Source organism: Malaclemys terrapin, chromosome 1 (assembly GCF_027887155.1).
Source record: "Malaclemys terrapin pileata isolate rMalTer1 chromosome 1, rMalTer1.hap1, whole genome shotgun sequence".
In the NCBI taxonomy this organism is placed as follows: Eukaryota; Metazoa; Chordata; order Testudines; family Emydidae; genus Malaclemys; species Malaclemys terrapin.
The window spans coordinates 335669704-335689498 of NC_071505.1; the positions used below are offsets into that span (position 1 = coordinate 335669704).

Below are 19795 nucleotides of genomic sequence, written 5' to 3' on the forward strand. Positions count from 1 at the left end.
TACTGAACGTGGCACATGTTTGCCATTGAGCTGGATGTATTGAAGGTCTTTTAATGCTGTCAATTTTTTGTCATAGATTATGTTAGTTTATTCTAGACTGTATGTTGACTGCCCATTGCTGTGTTCGATATAGGGACTAGGAGGTGGTTATTCATCTCTGGACAGAATTCCACCCCAACATGAGTCTCTTGAGTGTCTGCAGGTCAGCATCAGGTTTGTTACTCACATGCAAAGTTTTGATGGTAGGATTTCCTGACAACAGAAATGTTGTGGCTCTCTGAAGGAAAGAAAAAAAATGCTGCAGACAAATTGTTCCTCTTATTGTTAATGGGGTGTTTGAAATCTTCTGAAGAACATAGAATCATAGAAATATCAGTCTGGAAAAGATCTCCAGAAGTCATCTAGTCCAGCCTCTTGCGCTGAGGCAGGACCAAGTAAACCTAGATCATCTCTGACAGGTGTTTGTCCAACCTGTTCTTAAAAACCTCCAATGATGGGATTCCACAACATCCCATGGAAACCTATTTTAGAGCTTAACTATCCTTAAAGTTAGAAAGTTTTCCCTAACAACTAATATAAATCTCGCTTGTTGCAAATTAAGCCCATTATGTCTTGTCCTAACTTTAACTGATCCTTGTCATCTTTATAACAGCTCTTAACATAATTGCAGATTGTTATGAGGTTCCCCCCTCAATCTTCTTTCCTCAGAATTAAACTTGCCCAGTATTTTTAATCTTTCTTCATAGGTCTTTTTGTTGCTCTTTTCTGGACTCTCTCCAATTTTGTCTTTCCTAAAGTGCGGTTTATACAAAGAGCTGTCGAAGTGATGTTCTTGATATAAAAAGTGATTGTGGTGTCCTTCTTTTCCCCAGTGATTCTGTGATTAATTGGATATGGTACCTGATTTTCCTGTCACATTGGTGTAAATCAGGAGTAAATGCCAGGGCCGCCCAGAGGATTCAGGAGGCCTAGGGTCTTCGGCGGCGGGGGATCCCCGCTGCCAAATTGCCGCTGAAGACCTGGCACTTCGACAGTGGGTCCTGGGGCGGAAGGACACCCTGCCGCGGGTCTTCAGGGCACTTCGGCGGCAGGTCCTTGAGCGGAAGGACCCCCCACCACCGAATTGCCGCCAAAGACCCGGAGCAGTAGAAGCTCCCAGGTCCCAGGCCCCGCGACAGTTTTCCGGAGTGAGTGAAGGACCCCGCTCCAGGGCCCCCGAAAAACTCTCGTGGAAGCCACTGCGGGGCCTGGGGCAAGTTGCCCCACTTGCCCCCCACTCCCCTAGGTGGCCCTGTTAAATGCATTGATGTAAGTGGTAGTAAATTGATATGAGAGTAGAATCTGGTCCCTGGCATCTCATAGGGTAGATTGCTACTTAGAAAAGACATTTACTGATTTTAAACTAATTTGGGTGCCATACAGTTTCCTAAATAGAATTTCTGGCAGCTTGGAGTATTAGTACATCACAAATACACTCTACAAGCAGGAGTGAGATGGCTATTCATTCTAAAATCTGAGATGCCTCAGGCTAGCTGCTGATATCCATTAGAGGTACTCTAGGGTTGGTTATAGAAAACATTGTACTCCTGATCTTGTCAAAGAATGTTGGTACTAAATAGCTAGGGCCAGATTCTGTTCTCATTTACATTGGTGTAAGTCAAGAGTTATGAAATTATTCCAGATTTATACAAGAGTGACTGCCAGGAAATCCCGTCTCTGTGAAGACAAGGTGGGTGAGGTGGTATCTTTTACTGCACCAACATCTGTTGATGAGAGAGACAAGCCTTTGAGCTTACACAGAGCTCTTCTTCAGCTCTCATATCCTGGGGAAAATACAGCATACAAGATACAACTGATACAGTAGGCTTGATATAAGCCTGACTCACTACTGGTTTTATGCTGATGTAATCCCTTGACTTTGGTGCTGAATTCAGCCCATGGAGTGTGCAAACCGTAGGTTACACAGCAAAGAAATACAGTTATTATTATACTACTGATTTCAGTGTGACCTCAGTGAAAAAGGGTGGCAGTATTTTGCCCTAAAACAGATTATTTCTAACCAGGCATGTACTTGCTTGCTGGCACTATTCAAACCCTTACTTGCGGAAATTAGTAGCATTTATGCAGCAGCATCAAGTCATTACAAACCACTGTGGGGAAAAACAGCCCAGTACTTACTTCCCAGGTTAAGGTTAATCCGAGAGATAAAAGGCACACTTAAAAAGAGCATTTTAATAGATGATTTAAAAACAGAAACTTCCTCACGTGACCCTCTAACTATTTAAGCCACCCTCCCACTCCCCACCTCCAAGCCTGTTCCTGGACTCAGGAATGCCACTACTGGTAATATTGTTAGAAAACATTCCTGTCTGGAAATGATCTCTTCCTAATACATAGATGATTCTGTATGGTTTTGTGTGTCATAGATGGGGAGAGAGAGAGCATACTGGATGACTGACCACAGCTGGCAATTCCTGTTAGTGCATTAGGATAAATGTGAGCACTCTGCTGCATTGTGTATCCTCAGCAAACCATTTCTCTAAACAGGTGCTGTCCCACCGGTGATGCATATTTATGGTCCAACTTGCAACATGCACTGGTGTGTTCCATTTTATCCCCCACCCCTTCTTTTGCAGTGTAAACAAGACATTTATAGATTATTTCCTTCTGCTCTAAATTACACTGCTGTAAACTTAGAATAACTCCACTGACCTCCACGAAATTCTGCCAGGATGAACTCCGTGTAAATGAGATCAGAACCAGGGCCGTTGAATTTGGTGATGTTAGGATTTTGAATCCACTAATTTAGGATTGTTTAGAGGTGCAGATTAATTTGGGTACCAGTTCTAAATGTCATATTTGTCCAAATGGTACTGACTCTGTTTCCATCAATTGTAGTGCCTTGTTTATAGGAGGTTAAAATGTACCCATTTATGAAGATTAAGAAAATGTAGTGTCAAATCTTTTTCCTACTCAAGCCACTATGCTCCTGTCTTGGTGCCAACCTAAAATTTTGTGCTTCTTTTTCACTCCATGTAGCAATCGCTTCTTTTGGATAAACATGTTTCATTTTTCAATTCCTCACGTTAGCGGTCCTAATAGCTGTGGGTTAAGTTACCTGTTGACTGATTTATGCAGTCTGTGTGGATCCTTAGGAAATGGAACAGACCATATCCTAGCCACGAGTGTAATAAAACTGATCAATCTGTGATGAAAACAGTCCTCGACTAGATTTCGACTAATTAACCTTCAGTGATTCCAAAAGTGCTCTGATGAGCTGTCATGTCAATAGCATGCCTTGGAATCAAATGCATATTAAAAATAGTTCCTAATTATGCTGTTTACACTGCCCTTGTGGTTGTAAGCTACTATAGCCTTTAGGGGTAATCATCAAGCTAAAAGAAAACTCCCTCACTGCTGTATATAATCTGCATTTCTGTGAAGGGACTAAGTCTCTAGTTTTGACAGCATCAAACCTTTAGTTTCAAAATAGCATTCAGGCTTTGGCAGAAACTAGCAAACAAGCTAATTGGGCCTGATTGTGTTTCTCCCACTGGTTGTGGCACTGGTGTAACTCCATTCATTTCAATGTAGTTAGTCCTGATTTACACCAGCGTAAATCAGATCAGAATTAGGCCAAAAGATTCCGCAGTTAGAATTGTGCTGATCATTTCTTTGATGAGCTGAAACACAATCCAAATCATTCTAAAGCTGTATCAAACTTTCAGTGCCTCACAGCTTGTTTTGGATAGTGAAGTCAGAAGCTATGACTAAATTGAAGTAAGAAGCTGTTGCATTTTCACAGGGCCAAATTTAAACACCCTTGTTCATGTGGAATAGCCCCAACAAATAGTCTTATAGAGAGAAACGGGACTATTTAAGGAGCTATGTACTAGCCAATATGAACAAGGATGTCAGAATCTGACCCATACCTGTAGTCAGTTGCCGAATGAGAGTCACATCTGAACTGGGACATTCCTTTGCTTTAGTTTGTGCCACTACCTTCGTCATTCATTCACAGCGTGTTGATGATAAGGTAGTTTGAAAAACAAGTTTTCCCTTGTGTCTGTGCACTCACTGGGCTGGGAGAGATTAAAAAGAAAATGGGAAAGTACATGACGGAGATTGACGATTCTGCATTACCGTAAATAAGAAGGAGCGCCCTTTGTGCTTCTAATCTGCCGTTTGAAGTACCATTACGTAAGCCCAGCATTTATTTAATTTATTTATTTATTTGAGAGGATGTGAAAAGCCATTTCAAATAAAGGTGATGCCTCTGCAATATAAAAACACAAAAGTTTTAGGTCAGTGCTGAGATGGTGGATGAGAAGGAGTTGCACCCAATGAAAGCTTGTTCAGCTGGTAGGCTTTCAATTCCTTCTGCTGAGATAAAGAAGATCAAAGTGTTTAAACACTGTTGATCCACTACTAAGGGAAATTTTAGTGCTAGCAACACAGAGCAGCTGCACCATTGCTGGCATGTCTAAACTCACAGCAGGGAGCTAATTGGTCCTTTGGATGGATTGGCTATGCAAAAACAGGTCTGAAGCAGAAGTGCTGCTTCCATGCACACAGTGATGGGGATCTGTGCACAACCAGAGAAATGCAGCTCTACGGTATTCAGGATGATCAGGAAGGAAAGAACAGTTGGGAGAGGAGGGTAATGTGGTGCAGGGGATGAGCGGGACAGGGAGAGTAGCTCTACTTGTATTCAATTTGTACTGCATGGAAAGAGATCCTATCAATTTACTCAAGATTAGAGCATTAGCTTTGAGCTCTCCTTGAGACACATTAAATAATGAAATGAGGGAAAATAGCTCAAAGTCAAACCATGATGTTATTTGCACAGCATATTGTGTGCGGATAGAATGGAGAGGGGGGCTATGTTAACCAGAGAATTCCTACTTTTTAATTAAAATCGAAATGTTATTTCTCTATACATTATTAATGCTTTTTTGTTAGGGAAAAAGTCATGAGGCTTGTTATGCTGTTTAAAAAATCTAATGTAATACTCCTATTAAAACGATAGCTCTAGCAGAGAGAGGATACTGGTGTAAAGGCAGTCTATCTATTTAGAGTCTTATACGATCTCATCACCAGAACATCAGAGTACCTCACAAGCATTAACAAACTGATCCATCCAACAGCACTGTGAGGCAGTGTGATTACCCCATTTTACAGGTGTGAAACTGAGGCAGAGACAGATTCAGTGACTTCTCCAAAATCACAGAGGAACTCTGTGGCAGAGCTGAGAATTGAACTAAGTCCTAGCCCAGTGGGACTTAATAACAAGACCATTCTTCTTCTTCATGAGGAAGCTAAGGGTGCTGAAGAAAATGTGCTGATGGCTACTTTGTATGTTTGGGTTGTGAATTTTGAGAGACGCCTGGGGTCTTTTATACAGTGCATGCTAATATAAGCATGAAAGGCCAATGCAGTAATTCCATTGACTGAGAGTCTGGCCCAAAGTGTCCTATATGTAAAAAAAAAAAAAAAAAACTGCTTAGACAATATGGCATCTTAGGATACACCCAGGAAGAGGAGACTGTGACCCAGTCACCTCACTAACTCCAAGTGACAAGGAGAGATGTCTTGCATTCTCCCCTCTTGGTAGGGGTTACAGCCGCCAATGGCAGAGTCATTAAAATACATGCTTCCATAAAATCTGCCATATTAACTCTGACTGTTGGGCCCTCATATTTGGGAGCTAGCATGTATGTCACTCTTTTCTTTGTCCCAAGTGATCTTAACAGAATAACAGACCTTTCCAGCTTTCCATGTAGCTAATATTTGAAATCTGTTTGCCAGAAGCTGGGAATAGGCGACAGGAGATGGATCACTTAAATTAAATTAATGGAAATATCCTATCTCCTAGAATTGGAAGGGACCTTGAAAGGTCATTGAGTCCAGCCCCCTGCCTTCACTAGCAGGACCAAGTACTGATTTTGCCCCAGATCCCTAAGTGACCCCCCACAAGGGTTGAACTCACAGCTCTGGGTTTAATAGGCCAATGCTCAAACCACTGAGCTATCCCCCCCCAACTTGATGATTACTTGTTCTGTTCATTCCCTCTGGGGCACCTGGCATTGGCCAGTGTCGGAAGACAGGATACTGGGCTAGATGGACCTTTGGTTTGACCCTGTATGGCCATTCTTATGTTCTTATCTTGTGCACAGGCAGTATTTGAAGAAATTAGGTAGTAATTAATCTAAATGAATAATGATCGTCTCTCATTGTTAAGATTATATAGGCTATGGAAAGGCTCGGGTAACTCTTAAATTGGGGCCATTGTGAGATCAGCGGTAACTCAACCAATCATCCCCCTTTCCTTTGCAACTATTTTGCGCACAACAACTTTATTGGTTGTAATAACGCAGTGATATGAAGGAGACTGGACACACATGTCAACAGTTCTCATTGGTAGATTAAATGGCCCAGCTATCACTTCTCTTTCGAGATTCTGTGGCTGCATGGTAGCTTGGGCATCAGTGGTTGGGCATCATGTCCGCACGGAACTGCTGTCTCAGTTACTTTATTCACTGAAGCAGAATTGCTGGAGGAACTGAGGCAGGAGCAACCCTTAAAGCGAGGAGATATTGTGATTCAGGACCTGGGTTCTCCCTACGCTCTCTCTTCACATAGCAGTGAGCTCACTAACACAGCCTTCGAAACCAATAAGTCAATTGCACGTTAAGAGCCAGAGTCATCCCATACATTTTGGCTGCATTGCACCGCTCTGACAGTGCAGAGTAGCTGCAAACCCAGCTGACCTGGTTAGCGTGCTCTGCCTGCTTTATGCTACTTTGGGGTACCAGTGAATTTACCCTTATCAGTTAATTTTTTTTAAAAGATGATTTAAGGTTGATACTATATAGAGAATCATTAGACATATCACTTGGTAGCATTTTCCACTACATTAGGGATGTGGACAAATTGGAGAGAGTCCAGCGGGGGGGGGCAACGAAAATGATTAGGGGGCTGAGGCACATGACTTAGGAGGAGACGCTGAGGGAACCGTGCTTATTTAGTCTGCAGAAGAGAAGAGTGAGGGGGGATTTGATATCAGCCTTCAACTACCTGAAGGGGGATTCCAAAGAGAATGGAGATAGGCTCTTCTCAGTGGTGGCAGATGACAGAACAAGAAGCAATGGTCTCAAGTTGCAGTGGGGGAGGTCTAGGTTGGATATTAGGAAATGCTATTTCACTAGGAGGGAGGTGAAGCACTGGAATGGGTTACCTAGGAAGGTGGTGGAATCTCCATCCTTAGAGGTTTTTAAGGTCCGGTTTGACAAAGCCTTGGCTGGGATGATTTAGTTGGGGTTGGTCCTGCTTTGAGCAGGGGATTGGACTAGATGACTTCCTGAGATCTCTTCCAACCCTAAGATTCTATGATTCTATGATTCTTTTGTGTTTCCTGGTCAGTGTTTACGTATGAAATTTTTAATATTAAAAAAAAAACTAAAGAAATTCCCAGACCAAAGGGAAAAAAAAAATCCTAGTAAGGAGAATTAAGTTTGAGAGTATGTACCACTAATTTATTGATTAAAAACCATACAGGGAACCTGTAATTATCCCAAAACCAAACATTCTGACCTCAGGAAATTCAAAGCTAAGGTTGCACTTAAAAAAAAAAAAAACAATCAAACATAGTAAAGTTAGAAATTTACACTTGAGGCACCCAAACAACATTAATCCTGTCTTGTAGTGATGCCATGGGGGGAAAAATATGAAAAAAAACTAATGAATCTTTAAAAATCATTTTGATCTAATCTGGAGTCACAAACACTAAAATATCAGAACCCTAATCATATACTTACCATATTGCATCAGTATAGGACAGGGTTTTTACATTGACATTTTAATATTTATTTTAAGTATAACCTTACTACTGAACTTCATGGGTTTATAATGCTTGGTTCAGTAATAATTACAATATCCTTGTAATGTTTTTTACCCTTAAACAGAGGTGAAAGTAAGCCGGTCCGGCATACCGGCAAGAGCCAGTACACCGTGCCGGTTCGCACTGGCTTCTGCGGCGGGGATTTAAAGGGCTCTGGGCTCCCGCCACAGGAGATTTAAAGGGCCTGGAGCTCCGCTGTGGCCAGAGCCCTGGGCCCTTTAATTTGCTCCTAAGCCCCAGGGGCTCCGAACCACCTCTGCAGCTGAGAGCCCCAGGTTGATTTAAAGGCCCTGGGGCTCCCAGCCACAGCCGGTGCCCCAGGGCCTTTAAATCTTGAGAGGCCCCGCCTCTTCTGGTTGAGGCCCCGCCTCTTCTGGATGAGGCCACACACCCCTCAGGACTCCGGCAGTACTGGTAAGTCCTGTAAGTTACTTTCACCCCTGCCCTTAAATTACTAACATGTACACTCAATCTTAACTCCAGCTTAATTATATAACATAAGCTATCATGTGTTCAGGGTGGTGACTGAAACTGAAGAACATGTGATAAGGACAGCACCCATGCTGCTGACTTTGATTTGCCTTTACAAGCTATCCCCACTTCTGCAGCATGTTGTCACAGCCAGGTCGTGGGCCACCAGACCTAACAGTCAGAGCAAGAGTCCAGAGTCATGAGCATGGATGGTGGGTATCGCAGGCCAGAGGAGCCTACGCCTTCCCAAACAGCCAGGCTTGGCCCCGCCCATGCTCCGCCCCCAGACCGCCTCCTGCCTCCCTCTCATCCCCTGTGGCCCCAGCCCAGGCTGCTCCTCTTCCCCGAAGTGGGCAGGGGCTGGGGTTGGGGCCAGGGCGGGCTGGCCGGTGGTCTGGAGTGGCTGGGGCTGATGGTCGGGGTGCTCAGGCCCCTCAGCACTCCGGGGCCGGGGCTGCCTGGGGCTCTGGGGCTGCCTGGGGCTCTGGTGCTGAGGTGGTCTGGGGCAGCCTGAGGGTGGGGCCTCCCCGAATGGCGGTTCACACGCCACACATTGTCATGAGACAGGAGTCAAGGGTTGGCTAGGCCAGGATACCAGAAGGTCCGAAACAGAAGATAAACTGGGGTCAACATGAGTCAGATGCTAGGAGTCACGCTTGTCAGGATGCCAGGAAATCAAGCCACAGGAGCAGGGGGGAGCCCAGTCATTCAGATAGCTTCCTGTCATGTTGGTGGTTTAAGCTGGGCCAGCAGGCCAGTCAGTCCCCCTGAGACTCTGCCATTTGGACTCAGGGGTTGAGCTTCACACTGGGAGTGGGCTTTGTGGGTCCCAGGTAAGCAACTGTCAGCAGGCTAGCAGTTGGAGGGCTGGAGTGTGGCCACTCCCATGAACGCTGCAGACCCATGCTCGAGACCTGTGTGTCACGACACATCTGTTGAATGCACCCACTCCAGTATCTCCAAAATGTATTCAAGCTGATAAACTTAATTGTGACAGAAGAGAAATAAAAATGTGCATAGTTGATCTATAATTCTGAACAGTTTATTCCATACACCGGGACGTGAAACACAGTGGTTAAAAGAGGTAGCTTGGAGTCAAGAAACCTAGCATGAAATCCTGACCCCAATGAAGCAAATGGCAAAATTCCCATTGACTTCACTGGGGTCAGGATTTCAATCCTAGGCTCTATTCCTGACTCTGCCACTCACTTGCTGTCCTTGTGTAAGCTCCTCTGTGTTTCAGTTTCCCTAACTGCAAAAAAACTGGGGATGGCGATTGTCCTCCTTTGGAAAGCATTTTAAGACCTTTGAATAAAATATCAGCACTGGATAAATGCAAATTATTATTACCTCCCTTTAATGCCCTTAGCTAAAGAAAACGCCTTTAGCTAAAGAAAACTTATGCTTTATTGTTGGGGGAGCTTGTGTAAAAGACCTGAAAGATTACAGAAAAAAAATCAAAATAACAATTATAACAACATCTGTTCCACAGTAGCGTGCCTGTTTCCTCCATATCATGGAGGATTTCTAGGCACCGCAGCAAGTTAGATTTTCTTAACAAGATATTTTTGGCGTAAAGTATTAATGAGAAGAAAATATTTTTCAGTTAGGAGACGAACCTCGTAGTAAAGCGGTTTTTTTCCCCACACACAAAGCAATAGCTGGTTGTTGATCCAGGAGCCAAAAAGAGATTTTTTTGTTCAAAATAGGCCAGGAAAATATTTTGCACAAAAGACATATTTGAATGCTTGAACTTGGTGATATGGATTATGAGAGCTTCAAAGCAAATTTTGCAGTAAGCCCTAAAGAAAGGTTTTATATGTGCCGCAAAGCAGGCTTTCTAAACTGCTTAGCAAGCCTTGATCAGATGGGTATGTGAATTTTAAAGTATGCAAGAATACGACCAACTACAAGTAAAGGGAGAAACCATTGAAAAGGATACATTTTTGGTTGACTCACTTCGGGAACCTGATTTCAAGATCTAGACTCAGGGGGCTGCATTCACCCAGCCGTAGCAACTCCATTAATTTGATTGCACTTGTGCCCACTTAGGCCAGTGGCAACTTAGTTCTAGTCTCTCTAAGTTTAGTTGGCAAGGGCTGGTCATGCTATAGAAGGTACATGCTGAATGCTTGCGGGATGGTAAAACAAGCTTTCTCATGTCTCTGAACAGTACCTCTTACTAGCCAGTCCTGAATGGTGTCATTAATGGAGCACTGCTTAGCGTGAGGAAAGTCATGGTGACAGTAGGAACCTAGCTAGCAGGAGAAAGCGTGGCTATGTTTTAGAATATAGGGCCCTTTGTACTGCTCTGTCTGTGCATGCAAATATAACTTAGCCTGCCAAAGTGGTGTCAAGGGGACGGTATATAAATGAGAATCTGACCCATTATGTATAAATACGGATCTTTGCATCCAAACTTTTTGCATAATGTATCCATTTGTCTTGCATTTATTTGTGATGTGTGGGGAGGATGATGTGTACATGTCCCTTGGAACTCATGGGGTAGAAGGGGAACAGTGCTCTGAAGCATATCAAACTGTGATGCAGTAAGCACTAGCAGAAGCATATTAGACAGCTGGTACCTTTCAGGGGGCAGGGGATGGTCAGCAGAATTCCCTGCATCCAGTTTCCAGAAGTTCAATTTTTCATATGGGGTTATTGTGTGATGAGAAAAATGATTTAATTCTTAATGGGTATATTCATGTAAGCAGGTGTCTTTCCCAACCTGCTCTACAAACACACTGTTTAAAGTCCAAACTCAACTCCTACCCCTTTCATGTGATAAAAACAAACAGCCAAAAAATACAACTAAGATAAGATACCATAAAGAAAAGTTCTCCAGGGTTGGCTGTGTCTAGGGTTCCTCCCTCAGAACTGCTCAGCTCACAGACTAGATCCCCTCTCTCTTTCATGAACCATTCTACTCTCCCTTCTGTCCAGCTGGGATAAGGAGCCCTCAGATGGGGGAGCAAGTCCACAGAGCCCCACCCTGCACAACCTTTCCCAGCACAATCAGCATCTATCAGTGGGGTTTTTCAGGCAATCCCTGTCAGCCTGTTACAGCTGGGTTGCAAAGGACCTCCTGGTAGTTATCAAAGCACTATCCTATCCTCGCTAGCTATTTCAAGAAGCATTAATTGTGTGGATCATGATGGTGATGATTATAATACTTTTGTTTTGCTGATGGCAAAGTGACTGTCAGTTTGTGGCAGAAAAAGGCTAGGCGAAAGCCAGTAAGTATTTCTCTATGGATGGATTTAAAAGGCAGAATGTGCATAGCTGAAGTGTGCTGTGACAGTCAACAGAATCCATTCATTGCAAAGCAATATGCTGACTTAAGGAAAGAGGTTCTTTGACTTTACTGTACCTTGAGAGAATCTCCTCGGCTCTAATTTGCTTCTACTTGGAGCGTAGCTGTGATCTCTGAATTTATCAGCCATGTCTTTCCCGTCTTCCACAGGGGGACAATATAATGAGTGTTTTTACTGGGAGAAGCCCTAAATCTGGGGAATGCTTTAACAGCCTGGTCCTGTACATGTTGTCACTACTCCTTGCAGTGCTCAGTTTAGCAACCACATTACACAGCTAATCTGTGGGAATCACTTACAGCACAGAAATAACCTAAAATAACAGCAATTATTTATTATTATAAAAAAAACAATTCAGCTATATGAATGAGCCCCCCAGTTCATCTGTCCAGCAAAGCACTTTAAATACATACTTAATTTAAGGCATATGCTTTTGTGTCATTGACTTCAATAGGACTTTAGCGCATGCTTACAGGTAAGTAGGGGCCTAATGATTTTGCTGGGGCGGGATGGAGTTAAGCATTTGCTGAAATGCTTTGCTGAACAGAGTGAACTTTAGTGCTGGCTCAACAGGCCTAAGGACTGAGGCCAAAATAGTTATACTTGGGGGCCTAAAGTTAGTTTCCTAAATCCATATTTAGGCCCTGTGTAGAAGTGGCCTGATTCTCAAAAATGCTGAGGACCAGCAGCTGTCAGAGAAGTCAGCAAGATCGGTTGGCTGCTCAGCAGTTCTGAAAATCAGGCCACTTCTACTTTGGCGCCTACACCTGAAACATTTGTCCTGAAATCCTCTTCTTATGCACAAGATGGGTGTGGTCTGGCGAGCAGTAGGAGTGTAGCCCCCTATCCCCAGTGTGTCTCAGCCTTTGCTTATGGTGAGGAGACCTCTTGTAGACATGTGAAAATGGATCCGTCTCCAAATCCTTGGCCTCCCTAGCTGCCTAGGAGTGCTAATTCCTGCCAAATGTGGTGGTGGTTTTTGTGAAGTGGACACCTTTCCATTAGGAACTAGACCGGGGTGGGCAAACTATGGCCCATGGGCCGGATGCGGCCCATCAGGGCTTTGGATCCGGCCTGCAGGATTGCCACCCCAGTGGTGGTGTGGGCCCCGCGCCACTCACAGAAGCGGCCGGCACCACGTCCCAGTGGCCCCTGGGGGAAGGAGGGGGCAGAGGGCTTCGCGCGCTGCCCTCGTATGTGGGTACCTCCCACCACAGCTCTCAATGGCCATGAACGGGGATCCTGCCCTGGCCCCGGTGCGTGCCGCTGCCTCCCTGGAGCCGCTCCAGGTAAGCGGTGCTGGGCCGGAGCCTGCACCCTAAACCCTTCCTGCACCCCGCACCCTAACTGCCTGTCCTGAGCCCCCTGCCGCACCCTGCGTGAACCCAACCCCCCTGCCACACCCCTCCTGTACCCCAACCCCCTGCCTTGAGCCCCCTCCTGCATTCCTTGCACCCCTGTCCTGAGCCCCCTCTTGCACCCTGCACTCCCTCCTGCACCCCAACCCCCTGCCCCTGCCCTACATTCATGGCCCTGCATGCAATTTCCCCACCCAGATGTAGTCCTTGGGCCAAAAAGTTTGCCCACCCCTGAACTAGACATTCCTGTTAACTTAGGGCATCCAACTGGATGATACCCACTTTGTGTTAATAGAGACACGGAAGTCCAGCAGTGACTAGCTCTGTAAGCCATTTCCAATGCTCTGTACTATCTAGCCTCCCTCAGTCACAGCTTGAATAGATGATGCTTTTGGAAATATTTCGTTAAACCCAGTCTGGATTAAAGAGCAGAGCTGGCAAGGAATTATCCTCCCTTTGGTGTGATCCCTGACGCAGGACACACTGTTTTCAAAACACTGATAATGAAACCATTTATATTTTTGGATGCTCTGCAGGGTACAATGCAGTAAGTCAAAATACATCATGGCATAATACATCTGTTACAAATGAAAGCCAATGCACCAAATGTCAAGGTTGCTTGTTTTGATTAATCAATGACAATTACCAGCCATGGTAAGAATATTTGTGAAACAAATGGTAATGATTAGAGAAATGCTGATTGATTGATTTTTAGTCATTTCACGCAACCTGTCAGAGACTTGGACTTGGGCAGGGGTCATGCCTAGTGGTTGGAGCAAGCGTCTGTTGACAGAGCCAAGAGTCAGAACCAGGTTACCTGGAGTGAGGCAAGGCTGGGGCCAAGCAGCCACGGGCAAATGCTTAGAGAAGCCACCAGCTGTTACTGGGCTTAAGAGATGATCTCTGCTGATTCTTCCCAACAGTCAGGCAGCCTACTGCAGGCCAGATGTGCTCCTTAGGTTGCCCAGAGACTGGCTCTGCTGCAGGCCCTGATTCCTGGCACAACCAGTGCATATGTGCAATGGATTAGTTGTTTTGAAGTTGGGGAACAGTAAGGACTATTTAGGGCTAGCTCAATCTTGCTCAGTAAGGTACTACTCAGTGTGTGTGTAAAGGTGATAGGATCTGTCCCTTTAGTGGAGAAATATTAAATCAAGTTTCCCCCTATTTTTAGATTTCCAATTAATTTGGTACGCCTGATAGATTGGAAATACATGTGTTTGAAGTCCCATGGCAACAGAACAGCTACAGCATGTAGGACTCTGTAGTGAAAGGTTCACTCTGCAAACACCCCTTTCCAATATGCTTCACTTCTGACCTGATGGAAACCATCTCTGTGATGAGATGGCCCACTGAGACATAACGATGTTAAGTGACATGCCCAGAGTCACGGAGGAAGTCTGTGGCAGAGCATTGAATTGCAACCAGATTGCCTGAGTCCCAGTCCACTTCCTTAACTACAGGCCATTCTTCCTGCTCTACAATAGGCCATAACTGGGTACCTGTTGGAAAATAAGTCTTCAATGCAGGATCACTCTATTAAATTCATCCATCCTTGTAAAAGCTTTCTTCACTGCATAGAATGTGTTAATCAGGTTCAAAGTATTATTACCATCTTGTCAACAGCCACTAGTTAGAAAGACTCATGAAAATGAGGTAGAAATTCATAGGGGAACAACTTCAAAAGTCATGCAAAATTAGTTTTCGATAAGGTTTTGGGGAGCTTATCGCATGCTGTATAATGATTTATGACAATTTGAATCTCTCTGTTTCTGTAATTAATTTTGCTGGATGCTTCCTATTCAGAGGGATGTTAATCATAATAATGCAAATGGAAGTCTTATTGCAGCTATGCATCAGCCTTCGTATTTCAAATTGAGCCAAAGGTTCAGTATTCAACAGCCTTCTATATGGAGCATTCACATTGTATGGGTAGATGAATGTGCACCAAAGGTAAAATAACTGAATTAATATGAGCCAGAAGAATGTGTCTGGCTCATAGCTTCCCATTTTCCCATTTTGCTGTAAGGTCCTGATTGTTCAGGCTTTTTAACCCCCAAATAAATGATTGCAATACATTTGCTAATTATGTTATACCGAAGTTCTATGCAGTATTAAATTGCAGCAGTGATGGATTTAGATGAAGTTTCTTATGCTTATTTTTAGTGATTCAAAGAGAGTTCAGCTCTAGCTAGGCCTCATTTGCAAGTCTAGAGGAAAAAGACATGCATAATCATTTCCCCATTTGGGTGGTGATATTGTGGTGTCCTATATGTCTTTCAGTGCTTAGCGTGTTATTGAAGAGGGCAGAAGCTACTACAATCAGATTAATTGTGGTGTGTGTTTAAAAAAAACCATTTGTGAAATTGGGTTCTGCAAACACCCTCTAATAGTATTCAGGCACTGCTCTTTTTAATTCTCTCCATGCTCTGTTATTCTCTCTCTTAACCCATGATTTCTTTTTCTGTCATAGTTGATGCTTCTTGAAATGGCTGGTTCTTTTTTTGGCTTGCATGGTTGTTTTTTTTCCCCCTGCTGGTTCTTATTAAGCTGCATGTGATCTTGGAGTTTCCAAGAATATTTCAGAGCTGATTAAGAAGCTTCAGTTAACATTTCTGCAAGAAAACAACCCAAACAAAAAAAGATTGCTCTAGAAATTTAATTCTCAGCCCTTTGCCCTTTACCCGAAAGGACCTTTTTCTGTAGTCACTGTTAGGGGCCACACTCACCCCATGATTTCTAGGGTTATCCTGCATATGGACAGGATGATCCGTACCTTTGGGGGCTCTCAAATGCTTCTTCTCTCGTAGTATCAGCACAACATGATGCTGTCACCATGGACAGGAAGTGTTCCTGATTCGTGTAAGTGTGAACTTTTACACACTGATGGAGAGAGGTAGCATGGCCCAGTGGTTAAAACACTGTATCTTAGGACTTATAAGACCCAGGTTCAAGTCTAGGTGCTGCTACAAATGTCCTGTGTGATGGTGGGCAAGTTCCTCAAGGCTAGATTCACAAGAGCATTTAAGGCCCACTTACACTCTCCAAAGGACCAGTCACTTGCTGCATGCATCTAAACCCCCTTAGGTGCCCACTCCCCTGGGATTTGGGAGATCTGAATCCCCATGGTGCCTGATTTGGAACAGGGTTTAGGATCCCCACTCTCCCAAGTGAGTGCCCATACAATGCATGGGAAGCCTGGGTGTCAGAGCTAGGGCTCTGTATTTCGCTGGGCTGTGAGGTGCCTAAGAATTGGGCATTGCCTGATCTATAGATTATGAATAAGAATTTCCAGTTATCACTTTAAGGGTAGACACATTCTTGTCACCAAATCGGACTCAGTATTATTATATAGTTGGGAACCCTGATGTGCACAGGTGCAACACTATAGGAACTCTTCTATATTTACAAATAAATGATTTATTAATATATTTAGCAAAGTCACACATAGAAACATAGAATATCAGGGTTGGAAGGGACCTCAGGAGGTCATCTAGTCAAACCCCCTGCTCAAAGTAGGACCAATTCCCAACTAAATCATCCCAGCCAGGGCTTTGTCAAGCCTGACCTTAAAAACCTCTAAGGAAGGAGATTCCACCACCTCCCTAGGTAACCCATTCCAGTGCTTCACCACCCTCCTAGTGAAATAATGTTTCCTAATATCCAACCTAAACCTCCCCAACTGCAACTTGAGACCATTACTCCTTGTTCTGCCATCTGCCACCACTGAGAACAGTCTAGATCCATCCTCTTTGGAACCCCCTTTCAGGTAGTTGAAATCCCCACCCATTCTTCTCTTCTGCAGACTAAACAATCCCAGTTCCCTCAGCCTCTCCTCATAAATCATGTGCTCCAGCCCCCTAATCATTTTTATTGTCCTCCGCTGGACTCTTTCCAATTTTTCCACATCCTTCTTGTAATGTGGGGCCCAAAACTGGACACAGTACTCCAATAAGGCCTCACCAATGTCGAATAGAGGGGAATGATCACGTCCCTCGATCTGCTGGCAATGCCCCTACTTATACAGCCCAAAATGCTGTTAGCCTTCTTGGCAACAAGGGAACACTGTTGACTCATATCCAGCTTCTCATCCACTGTAACCCCTAGGTCCTTTTCTGCAGCACTGCTTTCTAGCCATTCGGTCCCTAGTCTGTAACAGCGCATGGGATTCTTTCGTCCTAAGTGCAGAACTCTGCACTTCTCCTTGTTGAACCTCATCAGGTTTCTTTTGGCCCAATCCTCTAACTTGTCTAGGTCCCTCTGTATCCTGTCCCTACCCTCCAGCATATCTACCACTCCTCCCAGTTTAGTGTCATCTGCAAACTTGCTGAGAGTGCAGTCCACGCCATCCTCCAGATCATTAATGAAGATATTGAACAAAACCGGCCCCAGGACCGACCGCTGGGGCACTCCACTTGAAACCGGCTGCCAACTAGATGTGGAGCCATTGATCACTACCCGTTGAGCCCGACGATCTAGCCAGCTTTCTATCCACCTTATAGTCCATTCATCCAGCCCATACTTCTTTAACTGGCTGGCAAGAATACTGTGGGAGACCATATCAAAAGCTTTGCTAAAGTCAAGGAATAACACGTCCACTGCTTTCCCCTCATCCACAGAGTCAGTTATCTCCTCATAGAAGGCAATTAGGTTAGTCAGGCATGACTTGCCCTTGGTGAATCCATGCTGACTGTTCCTGATCACTTTCCTCTCCTCTAAATGCTTCAAAATTGATTCCTTGAGGACCTGCTACATGATTTTTACGTACTTTAACCCAGCAAGGTAGATAGAGATAATACAGGTTTCAGAGTAGCAGCCATGTTAGTCTGTATCCACAAAAAGAACAGGAGTACTTGTGGCACCTTAGAGACTAACAAATTGATTAGAGCATAAGCTTTCTTGGACTACAGCCGACTTCTTCGGATGCATATAGAGTGGAACATATATTGAGGAGATATATATATACACACATACAGAGAGCATGAACAGGTGGGAAAGTACATCTGAACATCCATACTCCACCATCCCTGGCAGAACAACATGAAATGTTAGCCATTATCTTCCTCATCACCATCACCTTCCTCATTTTCACCAGTGGCCATCATTCTGGCCCCTCCCAAGGGCTACATCTCTCTCTCTCCTCCTGCCCACAGGCTGGGATGCCACTTTTCTAATATGTTACACTGACGTTACCTATGTCTAATGCATATTCAGTAGGGGTTTCTCGCCTCTTCCTTATTTGTATTTCCTCCCCTTACCAATGTTGAGGTGTCCTTCGACCGGTTAGTATATTTATGATTTCACCCCATTATCATATAAGTCAGTGTGTTGCCATGGCACTCTTATTGTTGGATGTTCCGTCCAAAACCTTCCAGAAGCTGGTGTAAGTATATGTTTCTGTGATTGGCTGATGTCATTATGGACAAAATTCCCACCTACACTCTCTACTTTCAGTTCCCCTAAATTTATCTAGGCCAAAGTTCCTAGGCCTCAAGCCTTATGCTAACTGATGAAGCCAGTGTCTTACAGGATGCAGGCCTGGAGGTTCCTTGCATTACTGCTAACTATAATAAAGCAGAATATAATCGAAGCAGTGAATATAATAGAGGTGAGCTGGCCCACCAGGCTACAAGCACCTCACTTCCACATCTGTACAATGGGGATAATAGCATTTTCTTTCCACAGATTGGTATTGTGAGGATCAACACATTAAAAATATAGAGGCTTTCAAATACTATGGTGATGGAGCTCATATAAATACATTAGATACTCTGCTCCTGACAAAGGAGAGAGCTCAGTTTGATCGCAGCTCCTTTTATCATCAAGATTGCTCAGTGGGGCATTCTTGTGACTAATGGCCTCTTCTACTGTTGTTTTTGCTCGTTCTGAAATGAGCACCAAAGATAGAGGAGGCCTCAAGATTTATTCAGATTGCCTTAGCGAGGGACCCTGCAATGATGTTGATTAAAAACCGTCTGAAGGGACACAAACAAAGGATAATAATACATGAAAATGTATCGGATTGTGGGAGAAGTAATGCTGAATGCACTCAACCAATAAAAGGGAGGGATAGCCGGGGAAGGAGAAATGTCGAAAGAGAACTCAGGATACGTAAACTGGAGGAGAGCACAGGAGGGAGTAGGGGAACCATTCTGGTGTGTCCTCTGCATCTTGGATGGTCAGAGTCATGAACACTAAGTTTGAAATAAGTTTGCAGTGTGAGATGGTAATATATAAAGGGCAGTGCAGTTTTGGTCTGTATATGCAGGGGCGTTTTGTCACAGAGAAGGGATGTGAAAGCTTGTCTGTATAGTGATCTGGTGCCACATACTTGGAATATTACACTTGGTTTGGGGCACCCTGTTACTAGCAAAGAGAGCTCCAGGGGAGACAAAATTTACAAAGATGAAATGAGTGTAACCAGTAAGGAGGGAGTGGAATTACTTAGTGGGTAAATAGGGATCTAACTCAGTGAATGGAATTGGATTTAAAAGGTTTGATTAGGCTGAATATAAGAAAAAAAAATCTTCTAACTATTAACTTCTGAAATTGTATTCCATGGGAAGGAATGGTTACCACATTGCTTAAGACACAGACTGGAGCCAACGCTTAGTACTTTACAGAACTGTCCTCCATTGGCCATGGACTGGATGATTTAACTGGTCTTTTCCATCTTTAATGTGTGTTATCCTTTAAGAAAAGGTCTGCTTTTAACCCTTGGTTTGCCATGTAACATATTAACTGCCGGGGAACAA

The 19795-nt window shown here is 44.1% G+C and overlaps 1 protein-coding gene across 2 annotated transcripts in view; it reads left to right on the top strand.

The window, feature by feature from the left end:
* TENM4 (teneurin transmembrane protein 4) overlaps positions 1-19795 on the top strand; it is a 752323-nt gene that overhangs the window by 236158 nt on the left and 496370 nt on the right. The window lies entirely within an intron of this gene.